General features: G+C 38.7%; 1 pseudogene; it reads left to right on the plus strand.

Moving 5' to 3' along the window:
• Positions 1-20293, plus strand: part of LOC132362771 (ELKS/Rab6-interacting/CAST family member 1-like) — a 163659-nt pseudogene that overhangs the window by 105849 nt on the left and 37517 nt on the right.

A 20293-nucleotide genomic window follows, 5' to 3' on the forward strand; every position in this document is an offset into this window, starting at 1 on the left:
TTGCTCCGCGGCATGTGGGAATTTCCTGGACCAGGGCTCGAACCCGTGTCCCCTGCATTGGCAGGCGGATTCTTAACCACTGCGCCACCAGGGAAGTCCGACCTATTTTTTCTTTGTGGGTTATTCTACATTCAGACAGGGAAAATAATATAGGACAAGTTCAAGATTAAAGATGTTCTGTAGAAACATACTTGTTATCTTAGATGTGCACTGTCAGTGTGTAGCCACCAGCCACATGTGGCTATTGAGCACTTGAAACATGGCAAGTCCAAATTGAGATGTGACATACGTGTCAATTACAATATGCATTGGGCTTTGAAGACTTAGTACAAAACAGAAACGTAAAATAGCTTGTTAATAGTTTTTTTATATAGACTACAGGTTTGAAATGACAATAATGTGTATATATATTAGATTAAATAAAATATATTATTAAAATTAATTTTACCTGTTCCTTTATCACTTTTTAATGTGGCTGCTAGAAAATTAAAAATTTCAGAAGTGGCTTGCATGTGTGACTCATGTTACATTTTTGTTGAACAGAAAGAAACCCACCTCCCTGTTTTTCTGTAATCAAATGTGTAACTATTTGCTGAATTATAAATCCTTAGTGGGAAAGCAAAAAAACAAAAGAATTTGGTGTGTGAGTATGTTTAATGAAATTTGCTGTGAATAGATTCTAAAATAAGTACAAAATGCCAATGGCATTCTTCATAGAACTAGAATAATTCTAAAGTTTGTATGGAAACACAAAAGACCCTAAATAGCCAAAACAGTCTTGAGAAAGAAGAACAAAGCTGGAGGTATCATGCTCCCTGATTTCAAACTATATTATAAAGCTACAGTATTCAAAACAGTGTGGTACTGGCACAAAAATGGATACATGGATCAATGGCGCATAATAGAGAGCCCAGAAATGCATCCACATTTATATGGGCAATTAATCTATGACAAAGGGCCAAGAACATACAGTGAGGGAAAGACAGCTTCTTCAACAAACGGTGTTGGGAAAACTGGGCAGCTACATGAAAAATAATGAAACTGGACTGCTCTCTCACACCATGCACAAAAACAAGTTCAAAATGGATTAAAAGGACGTCCTTAGTGGCACAGTGGTTAAGAATCCTCCTGCCAATGCAGGGGACACAGGTTTGAGCCCTGGTCCAGGAAGATCCACATGCCACGGAGCAACTCAGCCTGTGTGCCACAACTACTGAGCCTGCGCTCTAGAGCCCGCGTGCCACAACTGCTGAAGCCCGTGTGCCTAGAGCGCGTGCTCCACAACAAGAGAAGCTGCCACAATGAGAATCCCGCGCACCACAACAAAGAGTAGACCCCGCTCGCCGCAACTAGAGAAAGCCCGCGTGCAGCAACAAAGACCCAACGCAGTCAAAAATAAATAAATTAATTTAAGAAAATAACCAAAGAACCAAAATGGATTAAAGACTTAAATGTGAGACCTGAAACCATAAAACTTCTAGAAGAAAACATAGGCAGTACCCTCTTCAATATCGGTCTTAGTAATTTTTTTTGGATATGTCTCCTCAGGCAAGGGAAACAGGCAAAACTAAACAAGTGGGACCACATCAAACTACATAGTTTTTGCACAGCAAAGGAAACTATTAACAAAACAAAAAGACCACCTACTGAATTGGAGAAGATATTTGCAGATAATATATTCAATAAGGGGTCCAAAATATACAAAGAACTCATATAATTCAACATCAAAAAAAAAAAAAAACTTGATTAAAAAATGGGCAGAGGATCTGAGTAGACATTTTTCCAAAGAAGACATACAGATGGCCACCAGGCACGTGAAAAGATGCTCAACATCACTAATCATCAGGGAAATGCAAATCAAAACTACAATGAGATATCACCTCACACCTGTCAGAGTGGCTATTATCCAAAAGCCAGCAAATAACAAGAGCTGGTGAGTCTGTGGTCTGTGGAGAAAAGGGAATCCTTGTGCACTGTTGGTAGGAATGTAAGTTGGTGCAGCCACTATGGAAAACAGTATGGAGATTCCTCAAAAAATTAAAAGTAGAACTGCTGTATGATCCAGCAGTTCACTCTGGGGTATTTATCTGAAGAAAACAAAAACACTAATTATAAGAGATCCATACACCCCTATGTTCATTACAGCATTAATGAACCAAGATATGGAAGCAACCTAAGTGTCCATCAGTGGATGAATGGATAAAGAAGATGTTGTCTGTGTATGTGTATATTATTATTCAGCCATGAGAAAGAAGGAAATCCTACTGTTTGTGACAACATGGATGGGCCTTGAGGACATTATGCTAATAAGTGAAGTAAGCCAGACAGAGAAAGCCAAATACTGTGTGATTTCGCGTCTATGTGGGATCTTAAAAAGCCAATGAACAAACATAGCAAAACTGAAACAGAATTATAGATATAGAGAACAAACAGGTAGTTGCCAGAGGAGAGGAGGATGGGGAGAGAAAAGAAGTAGGTGAGGGAGATTAAGAGGGACAAACTTCCAGTTACAAAAGTAAATGAGTCAAGGGGATGAAATGTACAGTGTGGGGAATACAGTCAGTAACTATGGAATATTATTGTGTGGTGACGTATTGTAATAGACTTTTTGAAATGTATAGTAAAATCAACTTACACTGCTGTGTTTCAGGAAGTAACATAGGGCTGTAGGTCAGTTATACTTGAAAAACAAACAGAACAAGAGACCAGATATGTGGTTACCAGAGGTGAGGAATCAGGGGAGGGGAGATTGGATGAAGACAGTCAAAAGGTACAAACGTCCAGATATCAGGTAAATAAGTACTGGGGTGCGGTGCACAACAGGATAAAGATAATCAGCACGGCTGTGTGTTATATGTGAAAGTCCTTAAGGGAGAAAATCCTAAGAGTTCTCGTCATGAGGAAAAGGTTGTTTTCTATTTCTTTAATTTTGTATCTGTATGAGACAATGGATGTTCATAAAACTTACTGTGATAATCACTTCATGACGCATGGAAGTCAAATAATTATGCTGTACACTTTCAACTAACACAGTGCCGTATGTCAGTTGTATCTCAAAATTGGAAGAAAACATAAGTACTTATATTAGATTTCTAATTATTTTAAAGTTATATCTAATGGATGGTATGAAACTTTGGTGATAAAGGTACCTGGATACCAAGCTTTAGCTGACTAGTCTTGAGATCAGAAAGTAGACCTTGCTTTGCCTTACAGATCTCTAAGTGCATTATGGGATTGTCAGCTGCAGCTAGATTGTATTCTCTGATACAGCAAGTGTCATGTTTGGTGACGCTTATGGTTTCCTTTCTACTTTTAGATTTTCTAAAGCAGTGTAGCATCACTTGGGAACTTGTTAGAAATATTGATTCTTGAGCCCCAACCCTGCCAAATTAGAAACTGGTGGCTTGGCCTGGCATTCTGTTTAAATCCTCCAAATGATTCTAAATTTGAGAAACATAATAGATTATACCACTTTTATAGAAGTAGCAAAGCTCAACTCAACCCCTTTATATAAATTCTCCAATTTTGTCCCCTTTATTCAGATCTGTTTATTTTGATTACACCGTAACTTAACGGATGTAAATGTTATTTTATCATGGAAGTGCTCACAAAATTTTAGGGTTTCGTTTCTAAATAGTCACAGTTGTATTTAGAGTGGTATTTTATTTGATTCTAATGAAAGTTTACTCTAAAAGTATCATTTAGGCAACTGTACACATCTATTTGGAAGGAATTACGTTCCTTTCTTTTCAATTAATCATTTGTAAAAATGTTATATTCTTAGGTGGATGCTCTGGGGTTGCGTTTGGAAGAGAAGGAAACCATGCTGAATAAGAAGACAAAACAAATCCAGGACATGGCTGAGGAGAAGGGGACCACAAGCTGGAGAGATCCATGACCTCAAGGACATGCTGGATGTGAAGGAGCGGAAAGTTAATGTCCTTCAGAAGAAGGTGAGGTGCAGGTGTTCTGAGCCCAGGGTCCCGCATCAGACCCACGTCCTCATTCCTACCACTGAGTTGTACCTAAGTGCTATCAGAGTTTCTCTCTCATTCCTCTGTTTATATTTTTGCAGGTCGTAATTGAAACCATTGCTGCAGGAGGTAGATTGTGAAAACTGTTCTGTATATTCAGTTTTTAAACTTGCGAAGTAAACACTGTTTGGTATCTTCAGTAGTATTTTCCGTGCTACTGTCTCTGAAAAGTGCCTTGTAAATTGCCAGAGTATTTGCATTGGCATTCTTCTACCTCTCCTAATCTTCTGTCTTGTATGGCAACTGTAGGGCCATGAATTAGTGTAGTACGTGGGCCGGGATTCTTGCAAGACTGCAATTTTGAATAGAAACACATGCTACTATAATGACATCTAATCTACATATGTCAAGGAAAGGAAGACTTTCTTTCCTATTTTACCTTAAACATAACTGGAAAGAGGCTAACACTGTAATAAATAAGGGAAGTACTAATAATTGTCTTCCCCTCCCCCTTTTAGCTAAATTAAAGGGTACCTTTGAGATAATAGTTACAGTAGACACTGGTATTTATTGTTCTTCTCCACTGAGGGGATAGATCAGAAATATTTGACATTGTCCCAGTTTATTTTTAACCTCTAACAATAGCCCAGGAATAAAACTCTCTTCACTAAACCTCAAATTCAGCTTTTCTTTTGTGTACAGAGGACCATGTTCAATATTTGTCCTCTGTTAATTTGGTTTTCATTTGCTTTCAATGAGTAAACATAAAAATTTGATCACTCTAGATGGGTGACTGTAGTATCTTGTTAGTGGATGCTACTTTGCTTTACATTTTTATACATATGTTCTTCTCACCTTACCCCCAACTGCTCACTTCCCCTTACCCGTTTCTTGTATACGCTTCCAGGCACAGTTTACATATACACAGGCAAATACGTATTCTCTTTTTTTCTGTTTACCTCTTTGTGTGTTCTTCCATAAACATTTTATGCATAATCCATATAAAGCAAAAATGTTTCTCTAAACACAAATGTTACCATTCCTTTATTTCCCTTTCCTTTCCTTTCCTTTTTTCCCATTAATATATTTTGAAACTTCTTCCGGGGCTTCTTCATTGTTACCAGCAGCACCTGTGTGGATGTGCTACGGTTTATTACAAGGTTTCCACTGATGGACAGTCTGCTTAAAGTTTCTGCTGTTATGTAAAATGATGCTGCATTTTAAAAATGTGCATATTTAGTTTATTCATATGTGAAGTATATTTCTAGGTAAATTACTTAAAGTAGAATTGCTGGGTGAAAGGATATGCATTTGTAATGTTGGTGGATTTTGCCAAGTCACAAGTACATTGGTTAGAACCCAAAGGTTGTTTCAAACTAATGCACGTCTTATTTTTAACTAGATAAACATTAAAAAAAGTTTTTAATAACTGTGAACAGGGGTTTGAAGTTAGAAATAATGCCTCATTATCCTGGAATAATCATAGTTTGTAAAAATAGAGTGGCAGCACTTATGTTAGCCACTTTATATCTGTAATGTTGTTTAATCCTTGCAACTTTTTGGGCGTGGAGTTTAGATCTTGATTGCTCTGTTATAATCAGTGGCTAAATTTTTAGGCCATGACACATAATAAGAAATATATGTTACATTCATCTGTGTCAACGTATAGTATACATGCTTAGAGGTACAGCTAAAACAAAATTTTCACAAAATATACTCTGAACTATCTTCTCCCATTTCTTAAAGGAAATAGAAAAATGTTAGTCCCAATCCATTAAGTTATTTCAGTACTCACTAATAAAACACTTTTATACCTTGGTATCCATTCTCCCATGCTCCCCTTTCCCGCCCCCAAAACAAAAACAAGCCCCAAACCAACAAAGTCCGAGACATATTACATCATAAGGGAGGTTCAAATTTGTACAAATTTGTTTAGCTAAAAAAGTGGTAGCTTCAGGTTTTGTCACAAGGTTGGTCTTATTCCAAAATGCAGCTTTTCCCATGACAACAACTTTCCTGTTGGGAGAATTAGTAGTATGTGTTCAAGCTTTTTGACACTACAGGACATCATACAAATATGACGTGTATTATGCTTTGTCTAGTCTCTTTGCCTTTCGCCGTGGAGGGCCAGTGGAGTAGGCTCTAGAGGGCCGGTAATTGTGCTCTTTTTAGTACACTAGCTGCCTCACTAATTTGTCATGTTATAGACTTTGATTTGTCTTAAAACAGTTATCAAATAGGTAGCACAGGTACTTTCAAAACTGGTTTAGATTATTATTGCTTCTTTTAAGATAATGCCTCTATACCTGTCATTTTCAGTGCTTAGAGCCTTCAGTGCTTTCTGCCTACTTATTTTGTTGTAGAAGTTGCTGTACTAACATCATTAGACTCAACGTTCGTGATGTGTTTCCTGGACCATTGTTTGCTGATAAAATAGAAATAGCTTTAATTTTTGGATCCACATAAAATAAACCAGAAAACACAGTAAGTTTAGAGGCAGTTAAAGGTTCTCAAGAGAGCTATAGTTATTTTTATTATGGCTTTCCTTTCTTGAGGTGCAAACATCCCCTTGCTCCAGGATTCTATGAGCAAGCTTGATTTTCAGGTGGTTGACAGAGGGGAGCTGGCTGAGTGCGAGACTGGGGGTTGAGGGAGCAGAGTGAACTCTGATGAGCTGGGCTGTGGTGATATGGTGGCTTCCGGAGGCCGTGTGAAAGGTGATGAGCCGCACGGACAGGATGTAGAAGGCACCATCTGTGGAGTAGATCATGTAGGAGATCTGGGAGAAGAGCGACAGGATGGAGATGAAATGGCCCAGACAGTGGTGACTGTGGAGGCCGCATATCTGGCGTTTATTGTACTACAGGATGTTGGTGATGGCCAGTACACGTCCACAGCAGTGATGCAGAGATGCACACAGCACGTGATTCCAGAAGACAGCCAGATGTCACATAGGATTTGGCCAAAGTTCCAGGTGTGGGTGATGGTATATGTGATGCAGATGGCTATGACCAAGATGAAAGCCAAGAGATTGGTCTTGGCCAGGGAGCCAGTGAGATAGTTGGCTGGCGTGTGGAGCTTCCTGGTAAGGAAGACGGTGAGAAGCACAAAGGCTTTGGTGAAGACTTTGGTCCATGTGGTGATGGAAAGGACCTCAGCAAGAGAGATCTTGAGTTCCTGGAAGGTCCCAGATCCCAAGCCTCTGGGGCTTCTGCAGCATTCAGGATCTGTTAGAGGCCCCCAGGAAGAGGCCTTCTGCCGACGGGTTTGGAGGGGGCATTCTAGGTGGCTCTCTCCGTACTCATAGCTCCTTCTTCCACAGTTGTCTTCCCCACAGAACAAGGGCGTCCTTCCATTTCACACTGGAGGGCGACACTTATCACATGAACAGACACAGTGAAAAGACCCCAGGTCTTACTTGTATTAAGAACACAGAGGTGACTCAGCTGTAATCAAAGATTGTTCTAACTCAGACGAATCCCAAGGTTTCTCACTCTTCTGGAACTCTGGTAGACACATGCTGAATTTGTTAGATAATCATCAGGTTACCCACCAGTGTGGACAGAGCTCTGCAGGTCTTGCTTTTGGCCTTTGGGCTCTTTCCAAAGGCTTGAGGCTCTTACTGTTTGGTGATGTATTCAGAATTTCCCCCACTCTTTTCTGTTTTGAGAAGATTCTGGATTTCAGGTTGTCTCCTGGGAACTTTTAAAGCTAGAGCACCAGCCGATTAAGAGAAGCAGTTCAGTCAACAGCCCACAGTTTTCCCAGATTAATCTTGACACATAATGAGGTACTTGTTTTGGTTCCTTTTCCACCGATCATTTCTGAGCCGGGAGAGAGAAATGTTCCAGTTCCCAAGACTTGGAGAATGCGTGAGTGCAGAGAACACAAACAAATGGCTCGCTGTGAGCTCCCCAAGAGGAGCACGGGGTCAGCAGCCCCTCCCTGGCCACACGAGTGCTGTGTTTGCTGTGGTGCGGCCCTTCCCCCTTCCTCCTTGCTTGTCACCTGGTTTTGTCCCACCTTAACTACAACCCCCAGCCGAGCACCTTCCGCTGGGCTCTTCCCTTCCCTATGCCTTTGAGATACCCCCTATTGCCTTCTTGTTGTTGTTGTTAAATTAACAGACTTTATTTTTAGGGCATTTTCCCATTTACTCCCTGCCCACAGTTTCCCGTTATTAACATCTTGCATTGGTGTGGTACATGTGTTAAAATTGATGAACCGATATTGGTACATTATTATCAACTAAAGCCTGTAGCTTACAGTAGGTTTCACTCTTTGTCTTGTACAGTTCTGTGGGTTTTGCTGAATGTATAATGACATGAATCCACCATTACAGCGTCATACAGAGTATCTTCACTGGCCTAAAGATCTCTGTGTTCTACCTATTCATCGCTCTCCCAGCTCGCTACCACGGATGTTTTTACTGTTTACAGTTTTGCCTTTTCCAGAATGTCATGTATTTGGAATCATACAGTATGCACCCTTTCCAGGACTTGTTTCTTTTACTTACTATATGCATTTAAAATTCCTCCATTTCATTTCATGGCTTAATAACTCACTTCTTTTTATCGCTGAATAATATTCTGCTGTCTGATGTACTGTAGTTTGTTTATGTAATTACCTGCAGAAGGACATCTTGGTTGCTTCCAATTTTTATCAATTATGAATAAAGCTGCTATAAACATTCCCATACAGGTTTTTGTGTGGGCACAAGTTTTTAACTCATTTGGGTAAATACCTAGGAGCATGATGGCTGGATATATGGTTAGACTGTGTTTAGCTTGTAGAAACTTCCCCTATATTGCTTTTTGTTTGTTCGTTTGTTTTTGACTGCGTCAGGTCTTAGTTGCAGCATATGGGATCTTTCGTTGCGGCGCACAAGCTTTTCGTTGCAGCGCGCGGGCTTCTCTCTAGTTGTGGCACGTGGGTTTTCTCTCCCTAGTTGTGGCGCATGGGCTCCAGAGCGCATGGGCTCTGTAGTTTGCAGCACACGGGCTCTCTAGTTGAGGCACGTGGGCTTAGTTGCCCCGTGGCATGTGGGATCTTATTCCCCCGACCAGGGATCGAACCCATGTCCCCTGCACTGGAAGGCAGATTCCCAGTGGACCACCGGGGAAGTCCCTATATTGCTTTTTAATTGGGAACTTTGAAACACATGAGCTTTGCAAAACGTGTTATACACTTGAGTATTCTTTTTTTTTCTTGGTCAATGTGTATTAATGTTTTGGCTTGCTGTAAATCCCTGGGTTATTCCCACTGTAGATTGTTGCTGTAACTTTGCTACTCACTTCTAGTGTGCCCACAATTATTTTTTTAATAGAAAAAATAATTCTGAAGTATACTTTGGGGGAGAGTGTTGTACAATCATTGTAAAAGTTTAGCCTCTGAAACTTTTTTTGTCTAATTTTTATGCAGAATGTAGAATCACTAGTATATTTGAAATATATTTGTTTTGAAATATTTGAAATATTGGGTAAATGTGCTCAACTGTTTTAAAATCTAGATTTTAATGCACTAAGAAGGGGGTCAAAGGGTGCAAACTTGCAGTTATAAAATAATTAAGTCCTGGTGATGTTACGTATGGCATGGTGACTAAATATAGTTAACAGTACTGTACTGCATGTTTGAAAGTTGCTAAGAGAGTAGATCTTAGACGTTCTCATCACAGGAAAAGAAATTTCATAAGTATATATGGTAACAGATGTTAACTAGACTTACTTGTGGTGATATTTTGCAGTATAAACAAATACTGAATCATTATGTTGTACACCTGAAACTACACAGTGTTACCTGTCAGTTATACCTCAACTAAAGAAAAGACACTAAGAAATGACAATGTGGATTAAAAAATTAGCTAGTTTTAAATTATGAAAGTAATATATGTTCAAGGTAAAAAAAAATTCAAAAGTACAAAAGCATATGAAATGAACTTATCTTTTCCCATCCTTTGACCCTCTCAGTGCAGCTCCTTAGAGATGTAACTTGTTAATAATTATTTGTATACTCTTCTATAAAATATCTATGCATATATAGGCATACGTATGTTACACACCATTTTTAAAAAAAGACAAGTGGGATCATACTTTTTTATTCGTTTAAAAATAAACGTATTTTTGTGTCTTTTTATATGTAGCTTTATCTCATTGTTTTTAATGTCTGCTTGGTTTTCGGTGTCTTACTTGCACCATAATTAACTGATGTCCTATAGCTGTATAAGTAGATATTTATAGGGTTTTTTCTTGTTTATATATTTGTTATAGTAGCATAACAGTTAATGACATAAACATACCTCATTCATGAATTGATATTGTATGCATCTAAAAAAATTGATGGATGCCCAGTTCTCTAAAAAACTTGTGCCTTTATATATTAAGATGAGTTTCTGCACAGCTTCATCAGACATTTGTTGCCAAACCTTTAAAAATTTCCAGTGACCTGGTAGATAATTTAAAAATACCTTCTTTCTTCCTTCCTTCCTTCCTTCCTCCCTCCTTCCCTCCCTCCCTCCCTTCCTTTCTTCCTCTCTCTCCGTGCCCCCATTTATTTATTTATTTATTTATTTATTTATTTATTTATTTATTTATTTATGGCTGCGTTGGGTCTTTGTTGCTGTGCGTGGGTTTTCTCTAGTTGCAGCGAGCAGGGGCTACTCTTCGTTGCGGTGCACAGGCTTCTCATTGCAGTGGCTTCTCTTGTTGCGGAACACAGGCTCTAGGCGCACAGGCTAAGTAGTTGTGGCTTGCGGGCTCTAGAGCGCAGGCTCAGTCGTTGTGGCACACAGGCTTAGTTGCTCCGCGGCATGTGGGATCTTCCCGGAACAGGGCTCGAACCCGTGTCCCCTGCATTGGCAGGTGGATTCTTAACCACTGCGCCACCAGGGAAGTTCCAAAAATATCTACTTTCTTGCTTAATATTTATTTAAATTTGAGTGCATGTTAAGCATTTTTTCATAGGGTTTTCTTCGTTTTGAAGCTACATATTCATGTCGTTTCTACATTTTTCTGTTAGATGGTTTATTTTTTTCCCTTATTGATTTATAGGGGTTCCCTAGTAAGTGAATTGGCCTCTTTCCTCATGTTTTACAAATATATTTTCTTGTTTGTCATTTTCTTTTTTACTTCCTTTATGGTATTTGTTTTAGAATTTATGTGTCAAATTTAGTTGTCCTTTCCTCTGTGTCCTCTCAATTTTCAGTCATGCTCAGAAAGTCCTTATGCCCACTAAGGTTATTAAGTAATTCACGCATGCTTTCTTCTGGTACATTTAAAGTTTCTTTTTTCTTTATACCTAAAAATTGTTTTATAAAATTTATATATTGGCTTTAATGATTCAGCTTTTTCTTCTTCTATGTGGCCAGTCATCATTATAATATTTATTAAATAATCTACCTTTTTCCTCCTGATTTGAAATGCCAAAAATAAATTGTCGTTTAAATCTGGGCCTGTTTCTGGTCTGTTCCATTTATCTGCCTCTGTTTCTTTGACTGCTTTTTATGAAAAATACTTAGTTTGTTTAGAATCCCCCTTCCTGATTTTTGTTGGTAAGCTTTGTTGTCTTTTGCTGAGTCCACAGTGCTTTTCATATTTACATTGTGTTGCTTTTCGAAGGGGAAAAAGTCTTTTCTGTAATCGTGATTCATATTGTTTAGCCTTTATTTCTGTGTTTAAGTGAATTTAATGTTTACCACTGTTTGTAGCACCATGGCTTACCTGTTCCCAAGGTTTACATTTCATTTAATTCTTGGTTCCCCAAGAACTCCTTTGAACACTTTTTCAAGAATGGTCCTGGCTGCTTGCTTGTTTGTTTTTTTTTAAAGTGTACCTTTTTATTTAAGATTTTTTTTTTTTTGGATGTGGACCATTTTTAAAGTCTTTATTGAATTTGTTACAGTATTGCTTCTGTTTGATGTTTTGGTTTTTTGGCTGTGAGGCATGTGGGATTTTAGCTTCCTGACCAGGGATTGAACCTGTACCTCCTGCATTGGAAAGTATAGTCTTAACCACTGGACAGCCAGGGAAGTCCGCTGGGTGCTTGCTTGTTGACCATGCATTTGTATTATCTTTTTACATTTTATAATTTAATTATTTGTGAGATTCAAAAAGCATAGAGAATAACATAATAAGTAATGGTAATTACTCAACTTGGGAAGTAAAATTTCAAACAGAGTCAAAGTTCTTTGGCATATCTTTTCTTGAGAGTATTCCCCTCCATTCCCTCGCAGAAATAAACGCTTGCTTTGGTGTTTATGCATGCACCCGTATCTTAGGTCAGGATGCATGTTTTCGTACAACCTGTGTATGTGTTAATAAAATTTATATAAGAGGAAATATACATGGCAAATAAATATGAAAAGTTATGTACCCTCACTGTAATCAGTGGAATGTAAAAGAAGACCAGATTAAGAAACCATTTTATACTTAGCGTTGTAAGCTGTGTTCGCAAAAATTAAGAAGTCTGACAGTATCAGGTGTTGGTAAATGTGGCAACTGAATTTCTCACACAGTGCTGTTGGGTTTTTAAATAGGTACAACTATTTTGGAAAGCACTTACTAAACATAAGGGTACCCTGCCAGATACATATACTGTAGATGAACTCCAGGATGTATGTAAGAATGCTCATAGTAACCTTGTTTGGATTAAGGAAAAAACCAAAACAGAACTGAGGAAATACTTTGCAAATGTTTATTGGCAGAATGATTGAGTTAGTAAGTTGTGGTATAGTCACACAGTGGAATATATTATTCTTTTCGTTTTAGGGCAAGGGAATATTTAGGATAAAAATTCAGCAAAGTTATTTCTTCTGGAGGTAGGGAAGGGAAGAGGGTTGGGATAAGGAAGAATATATGAGTATCTTAAGTAGTTCAGGTAATTCTCATTCTTACGATGGGTAATGCGTTTGTGTGTAATTTAACATACTTCATAACATATAGATACATATTTATATTTGAAATATATTCAAAATACCTGGAGGCAGATTTACTTCTGTTTAATTTGCTGGTACATGGGTGCTTATTATATACTTTATATGTTTCCTTTTGTTTAATTGTGAATAATAAAAATGCCTAGAAAAAACCTGCTCTGTACCTGCATATCTATCTTCATTGAGAAAGAATTTTTCCTGTGTTTTACTTTAAATTCATTCCTAATTTTATAATTGTGAAATTAGAACCACCTTCCTCTAGAAGTTTATTTGTATATTTTGAAACAATGTCTGATGCAGATGTAGAGTCTCATTTGATAAAGCCCAGCTGTTCGTTGGATGAAAATTTCCTACAAAGTCTGGCAAATGGATTTATTCAGCTTATGGTCAGATATGTCCAATTAAGATGCATGAATGGCTTGGACAGTTTTGACCCTCTTTCCTTGAACCATAATTTGGCTACTTATCGTATTTGCTTGTTAAGATTAGCTTGGGCCGTATTGAACAAGTGTAATCCTCCTTCAGCAGGATGATTTTTTAGCTATTGGGAGCCTATATTTGACAGCCCCCAAATCTTATTTTCCTCGGTGAAATATTGCTGTTCCTCCCATTATTCTTACTTGCCCTGATTAATTTTTCTGATGGCAGTTGTTTTTCTACACTCATTTTTCCTCCATACTTGTACTCTTTGGAATTTTGGATCTAGTTGCAAGAGAGATGATTAGAAGGTGATTAATGTTCTGTTCTTGGCCCTCCCTGAAATGTGGTATTGGGAAAACTCACTAACCCTCAGTTTCCTCATCTGTAGACAGGGTATAATAGTTACTTTGGGGGGGTTGTGAAATGATGTAATGTGTATAAAAGCACCTTGGAACCCATGAAGTGTTATATACCATGCATATATTAATAGGTGTTAATATTGTTTGTTCTTTATTACATTTTACTTTGCTAAATTCAGCCAATGACTCTAATCTTTAAGAATCTTTTGAAACTTGATTTATTTAGTCTGTTTATCTCCTTCAGTTTTATGCCTTCAACCCTTATGAATATATTCTTTTTTTAAAAAAAGTAAATTTATTTATTTATTTTTGGCTGTGTTGGGTCTTTGTCGCTGTGCGTGGGCTTTCTCTAGTTGCGGCGAGCGGGGGCTACTCTTTGTTGCTGTGCACAGGCTTCTCAATGCGGTGGCTTCTCTTGTTGTGGAGCACGGGCTCTAGGCGCACGGGCTTCAGTAGTTGTGGTGTGCGGGCTTCAGTAGTTGCAGCACGCGGGCCCAGTAGTTGTGGCTCTCGGGCTCTAGAGTGTGGGCTCAGTAGTTGTGGCTCGTGGGCTCTAGAGCGCAGGCTCGGTAGTTGTGGCGCACAGGCTTAGTTGCTCCGCAGCATGTGGGATCTTCCCGGACCAGGGCTCAAACCCGTGTCCCCCTGCATTAGCAGGTGGATTCTTAACCACTGCGCCACTGGGGATGCCCATGAATATGTTCTTTATACGTCCATGTAGGTGATAAAATGTTGCATAGGCTCAGAAAAGACTTTTGTGGTATATTGTAAGAAAACTCTATCAGATTGATATGTCTATCCAAACAATTCGAAGACCTCCTTTTGTTGTCTGTAGGATTTTTTTTTTTTTTTTTTTTTGGTAATCCCAGTTTGTTTGCAGGTCTAATTTATTTTTTATTTTTAAAAAATTTTTATTTTATATTGGAGTATAGTTGATTTACAATGTTGTGTTAGTTTCAGGTGTACAGCAAAGTGATTCAATTATACATATATATGTAACTATTCTTTTTCAAGTTCTTTTCCCATTTCAGTTATTACCGAATATTGAGCAGAGTTCCCTGTGCTATACAGTACAGTTCCTTTGTAAATCCATTTTCTCCTCTGTTCTTCATCCAGAAGAAATCTGTCTTGAAAATCTGAGTCCATTGGACTCATTATCATTCTGTATAATTCCTTCTTAGAGTGATGTGAGCCACATGATGATGTACACGATGGCCTAGCTTTCTAAGCAGTGTGTCTATTTCTATACACTGGAATCTTCTTGGCTTCTCTCCTTTCCCCCCTTACTGAGTGCATTGATAGTTGCACAGTCACTTTATGTTCTTGTGGGCGTCCCAGTCTTCCCAGGCGTCCTCAGCTGTCTCATTCATGCAGTCAGCATTGCCTTCTGCTGTGCACCTGGCACTGTGCTAAGTACACAGAGAGGATGGTTTCTGCTCTCAGAGTCTCAGAGTTGTAGCAGTTAAAGAAGTTACCATACAAATGGTGTACAGTGGGCACAAAGCAAGGCATTCCGGATTCGACCTTGTGTGAAAGGAGTCTAAGAGAAGTCTTAGCAGTCGAGTCTTGAAAGGTGTGTGAAAGTTTGCTAGGCAGATGGGGAAGGGGTAAGAGGTCCCAAGCTGAGAGAGCGGTGTGAATGAAAAAGGGGAATAGTGTCCTTTCCAGAGGGTCACGCCCTGGAATTTCACCTCTGTACTTCATACATTTGTAATACGGATTCCTAAAAATTTCTGGTAGAGCTCTGTCTCTCAATGCCTTTTCTTTCTTACTATGATCTCTCCTATTACCTGGTCTCTGGGAAAATTATTCCCATTTCTTACATAATGCGAAGGTTTTCAGAGAATATACTCATCTTTATTGTCCTATTAGTTTATTTAGGAAACTGATAAATAGAATTCAGTTTTTCTTTTCCCTGGCCCTGAAGATTTTCCATCAGAAACTTTAGAAATTTACCTGCGGTGGTATATTGAAGTATAACCTTACAGGCGGATCTTGAGATTTTCCTGGAGAGATGTCTTTTTCTTTTTGAATTAATTAATTAAATTGACTTTTGGCTGCATCAAGTCTTAGGTGCAGCATGCGGGATCTTCATTGAGGCACGCAGGGTCTTTCGTTGCAGCGCGTGGGCTTCTCTGTAGTTGTGGCGGCAGGTTTTCTCTTCTCTAGCTGTGGTGTGCAGGCTCCAGGGCGCATGGGCTCTGTAGTTGTGACGCGCAGGTTCCAGAGCTCGTGGGCTCTATAGTTTGTGGCACGCGGGCTCAGCAGTTGTGGCGCATGGGCTTATCCCTGCGGCATGTGGGATCTTAGTTCCCTGACCAGGGATCGAACCAGCATCCCCTGCATTGTAAGGCGGATTCTTTACCACTGGACCACGAGGGAAGTCCCTGGAGACATGTCTTAATTCTATGCAACACTTAACCTACTTTGCTGCTGCTTCTTTTTTTTTTTTAATTTCTTTATTTTTGGCTGCGTTGGGTCTTCATTGCTACGTGCAGGCTTTCTCTAGTTGCAGCGAGCGGGGGCTACTCTTCGTTGCGATGCGCGGGCTTCTCATTGCGGTGGCTTCTCTCGTTGCGGAGCATGGGCTCTAGGCTTGTGGGCTTCAGTAGTTGTGGCACGCGGGCTCAGTAGTTGTGGTGCACGGGCTTATTTGCTCCGTGGCACGTGGGATCTTCCCGGGGCTCGAACCCGTGTCCTCTGCATTGGCAGTCGGATTCTTAACCACTACGCCACCAGGGAGGTCCCTATTTTGCTTCTTGATTTATCCACTTACTCCATAAGGAAGAGCAAATGGTAACTCTGCTTTCATCCTTTCCTTGTTCTTGGCATCTGCATTCTCTATCATTTTTCTCACAAATATTACTTATAATTGTAAGTTTAAGTAATATTTAACTCTTTTAATATTTAAGGAGAATACCAGGAAACAATGTATTACTTTGGCATTACTTTGGCATATTAAATATGCATTAAAAATCCTTGTTTTCTGAAAATCGTAGCAGCTTTGAGAATGGCTGGATTGTGAATCACATACTCTGGACCGATTTTGGGTCTGTCTGGGCCACCACTGCCTGCCCATAGGCTTCCAGCTTTCTAGGTAGTATATGTATTTGTATGCACGGGGATAGCCCTGCGCTCAGAGAATGAAATGAGACAATAGCAGATGGCCAAGCATGCAGTACAGTGGGATTAGCACCGGCCTCTCCTTTCCAGGGCTCTCCGCTATGGTTTAAAGTAGTTTTGTGTTACAGTAAATTTCTTATCTTCATAATAAATCACTGACCTGGAAAATGTAATTGAGCATTTGAATCTGAGCTGCATTCAGAATCTGTGTTAAAATTGTACAGCTTCTTGCTTGGTTGATTATAAATGGTAATGTAGCTTGGAGTTTAATTTGCTGACGCAGACGTTATCATCTTTCCCTTGTATGCTTCTGTAACTTCTCTTTATTTCACCTTGCCTGCATCTCCAGTTTCCTAGGTTTTGGTATTTAGAGTTTAGATTTATCAGTAGCAGAAAGCTAACTGATAATTGAATTAGAAAGTTTTCCCTTTTTGTGGTCCTGGATTGGTTCTTTAAGTCTCCTGTTATTTTGTTTTCGGTAGGAAGTCAGAAAGAATAGGTTCTTTACACACTCTATTTGTTTGCTGTAGAGTCTTGACTTTAAGGACATGTTAGTTTCTTCACTTTTTCCATATCATAAAATGGAAAGAATATATTTTAGCATTGAAAACAATATTTACTAATTTATTCTGAGAAAATTAATATTTTAAAAATTGTGCTTTTATTTTTAATAAGGATTAATTGTAATGTTTTCTAAATATTCTTTTTAAATCACAAGCCAGCTGTTAATGAAGCTAAGTTGAAAGAAGAGCAGGTCAGGCCCTAATTGGATTTTAAGTTGGAAACTTAATATACTTAGGCATTAGAATTTTCCCTTTTCTTTCTTTCTTTATTATTTTTTAATAGAACTCAGTTTAATTAAAAATTTGTTTCCTCAGTGGAAAATATGTATAGCTAAATTCTTGAAATATTTTATTGAAAAAACAATGCATAGTAAATGAAGTCTGACTGATGGTAACTTTTCTGCTGGGGAATATGCTCCATATGGATTTACTTTGCTTCATATAACTTTTTTCCCCTCACTTTTTCAAGTAAACCTTAAGGAGGGTAGATAGTTGAACTTTCAAAGTCTGGTTTAACTTCCATTTGTCAGTAGATAACTTTTTAAATGATGCTGGTATTATACAAGTAACATCTTACAATGATTGAAGAATTAGTCCCTAAAAAAGGGAGGATCTTAGTTTACTTTGTTACAAAATATCTTTTCATTATGATATGTTCCTTCTCACCATCCCTCCTCTTCCAGAACACCCCTCTCCAAAAAATAAAAACAATAAAAGAAAACACAACATGCCTCATCCCTATCTTCTGATAATCTAGAAACAATACACTTTCGATATCAGTGATTAAAACAGAAAGAGCAATAGCATTGTAAAGATAGACGGGGGAGGAAAACCTCTCGCTGCATAGTAAACTGTTGCTGAAGCTTAGTGGAGTAAACAGTCATTTTATGTGTGAATCAGGAATTCAGGAAGGGCTCTCTTGCGTAGTTTGTCCCTGATTTGTTTGGTGACAGCTGGGGGTGTCTGCAGCTGGGTGACCCACTACCAGGATGGTTTCTTCATTTGCGTACATCCTGCCTGGGTATTCCTTGGCCTCTGGCTCCGTGGCTCCGTGGCCAGTTAAGGGTTGCGCTAGGAGTTGGTTTGGAAGCAGCAGGGGATTCCTTTTGTCTGTACTCTTTTGGTCACAGTAGTCACAGGACCTAACTTGATTTGGTGGCGGGGGCGTCAAGGAAAATACTCCACGTCTTACTGGAGGAGTGGCAAAGCCACTTACAAAAAAGCACGTGAAGTCGGAGACATTGTTGCGGCCGTCTGTGCAAAATATCTGCTCCAGCTGAATAAAAATGTTGGATAAAGGATTGAGAACATGAGGGCGAGATTTTGTTTGTGTGGTATGGTAACAAAGCTCTCACTTTCTTTTCTGTTGTCGTATGACTTTTTTGTATATTTCCATGTTCTGCTCAGTGTTTTAATCTCTTATTCATAGGACTTCTACTATCATCTATTGCTGTCAACAGAAGTCACTTCAAACCAGAAGGAATTCTAAACAGTTTTAAGTTGTTTTACCCAATTGAGGCATTATCACTGGGTATGAAAATAATTGATAGGAAAAGGGTACAGAGGAATAAGGTGTGTGGAAAGGGCAGGCTGACAGCAGAAGGTGAATTAATGCTACGTATTCAATTTGGAGATCATCATAGGTGAGCAGCACAACCGTCTAGATGAAAACTTTTGCGTATGAGTGATCTAACGTGGAAGAGACGCCATCTAGAAGCGCGTCAGACTGAGTATGTGCATGGATGACACAGTGATTGCAAGAGAATTTTTAAGTCCATTAAGAACAGAGAAACTTGACTAAACTGTTATTTGTATTTGTGTTATTTGGGGAATAATGCCAGATAAATCTCAGTACTAGAGTAGTTTCACGCTTCGTTGATGGATATTGGGAACCTTGACTTTTTTTTTTTTTCTGTTTTCTTATTCTGTCACAGAAACTATGCTTTTTAAAGATTGACGCTTCAAATTAATAGATTATAATTTCATTCCATTTATATCAGTGTTTCTTAATGGGGAAGGGAGGGACAGTTTTGTCTCAAAAGGGGCATTGTACAAGGTCTAGAAACATTTTTTGGTTGTAAAAACCCCTGGGTGGAGGGGGGGGGAGGGGGGAACCTTGACTTTTAAAGCTAGCACCATGGGGTTAATTGGATTGATGCTTTTTTTTCCCTCCCTAATTGAGATATAATTCACATACCATAAACTTTACTAATTTAAACTATATAATTCAGTTGTTTTTGGTATACTTACAAGGTTGTGCAACCATCACTTTTGTCCAGTTCCAGAACATTTTCATGACCCTAAAAAGAAACCCATACCTGTCACAACCCCTATACTCTGCATCCACTGCCTACTTTTTGTCTTTATCAATTTGCCTATGCTAGACATTTCATAGAAATGTAATCATATAATAAGTAGCTTTTTATGTCTTGCTTCTTTAATGTTTTCAAGGTTCATTATGTTGTAGCAAGTGTCAGTACTTTATTCCTTTTTATGGCTGAATAATATTCCATTGTAATGAATATAGCACTTTTTTTTTTTTAATCCATCCATCAGTTTCTGGAGGTTTGGGTGGTTTCCACTTGAATAATGATTATGTTACATCTATGTACAAGTTTTTGTATGAACATACGTTTTTCATTTCTCTTGAGTTTATATCTTGGGATGGAATTGATGTTAACTTTACCTGTAACTTTTTGAGGAACTGCCAAACTGTTTCTAAAGCGGCTGAACCATTTTACATTTCTGCCAACACTAGTTATTTTTCTTTTTCAAATAGCCATTCTAATGGGTGTGCAGTGGTATGTTGTTGTGGTTTTGACTTCTATTTCCATAATGACTAATGATGTTGAATGTCTTTTCATGTAATTGCTGGCCATCTGTGTATCTTCCTTGGAGAAATGTCTGTTCAGATCCTTTGCCCATTTC

The sequence above is a fragment of the Balaenoptera ricei genome, chromosome 3, assembly GCF_028023285.1.
Source record: "Balaenoptera ricei isolate mBalRic1 chromosome 3, mBalRic1.hap2, whole genome shotgun sequence".
NCBI lineage: Eukaryota > Metazoa > Chordata > Mammalia > Artiodactyla > Balaenopteridae > Balaenoptera > Balaenoptera ricei.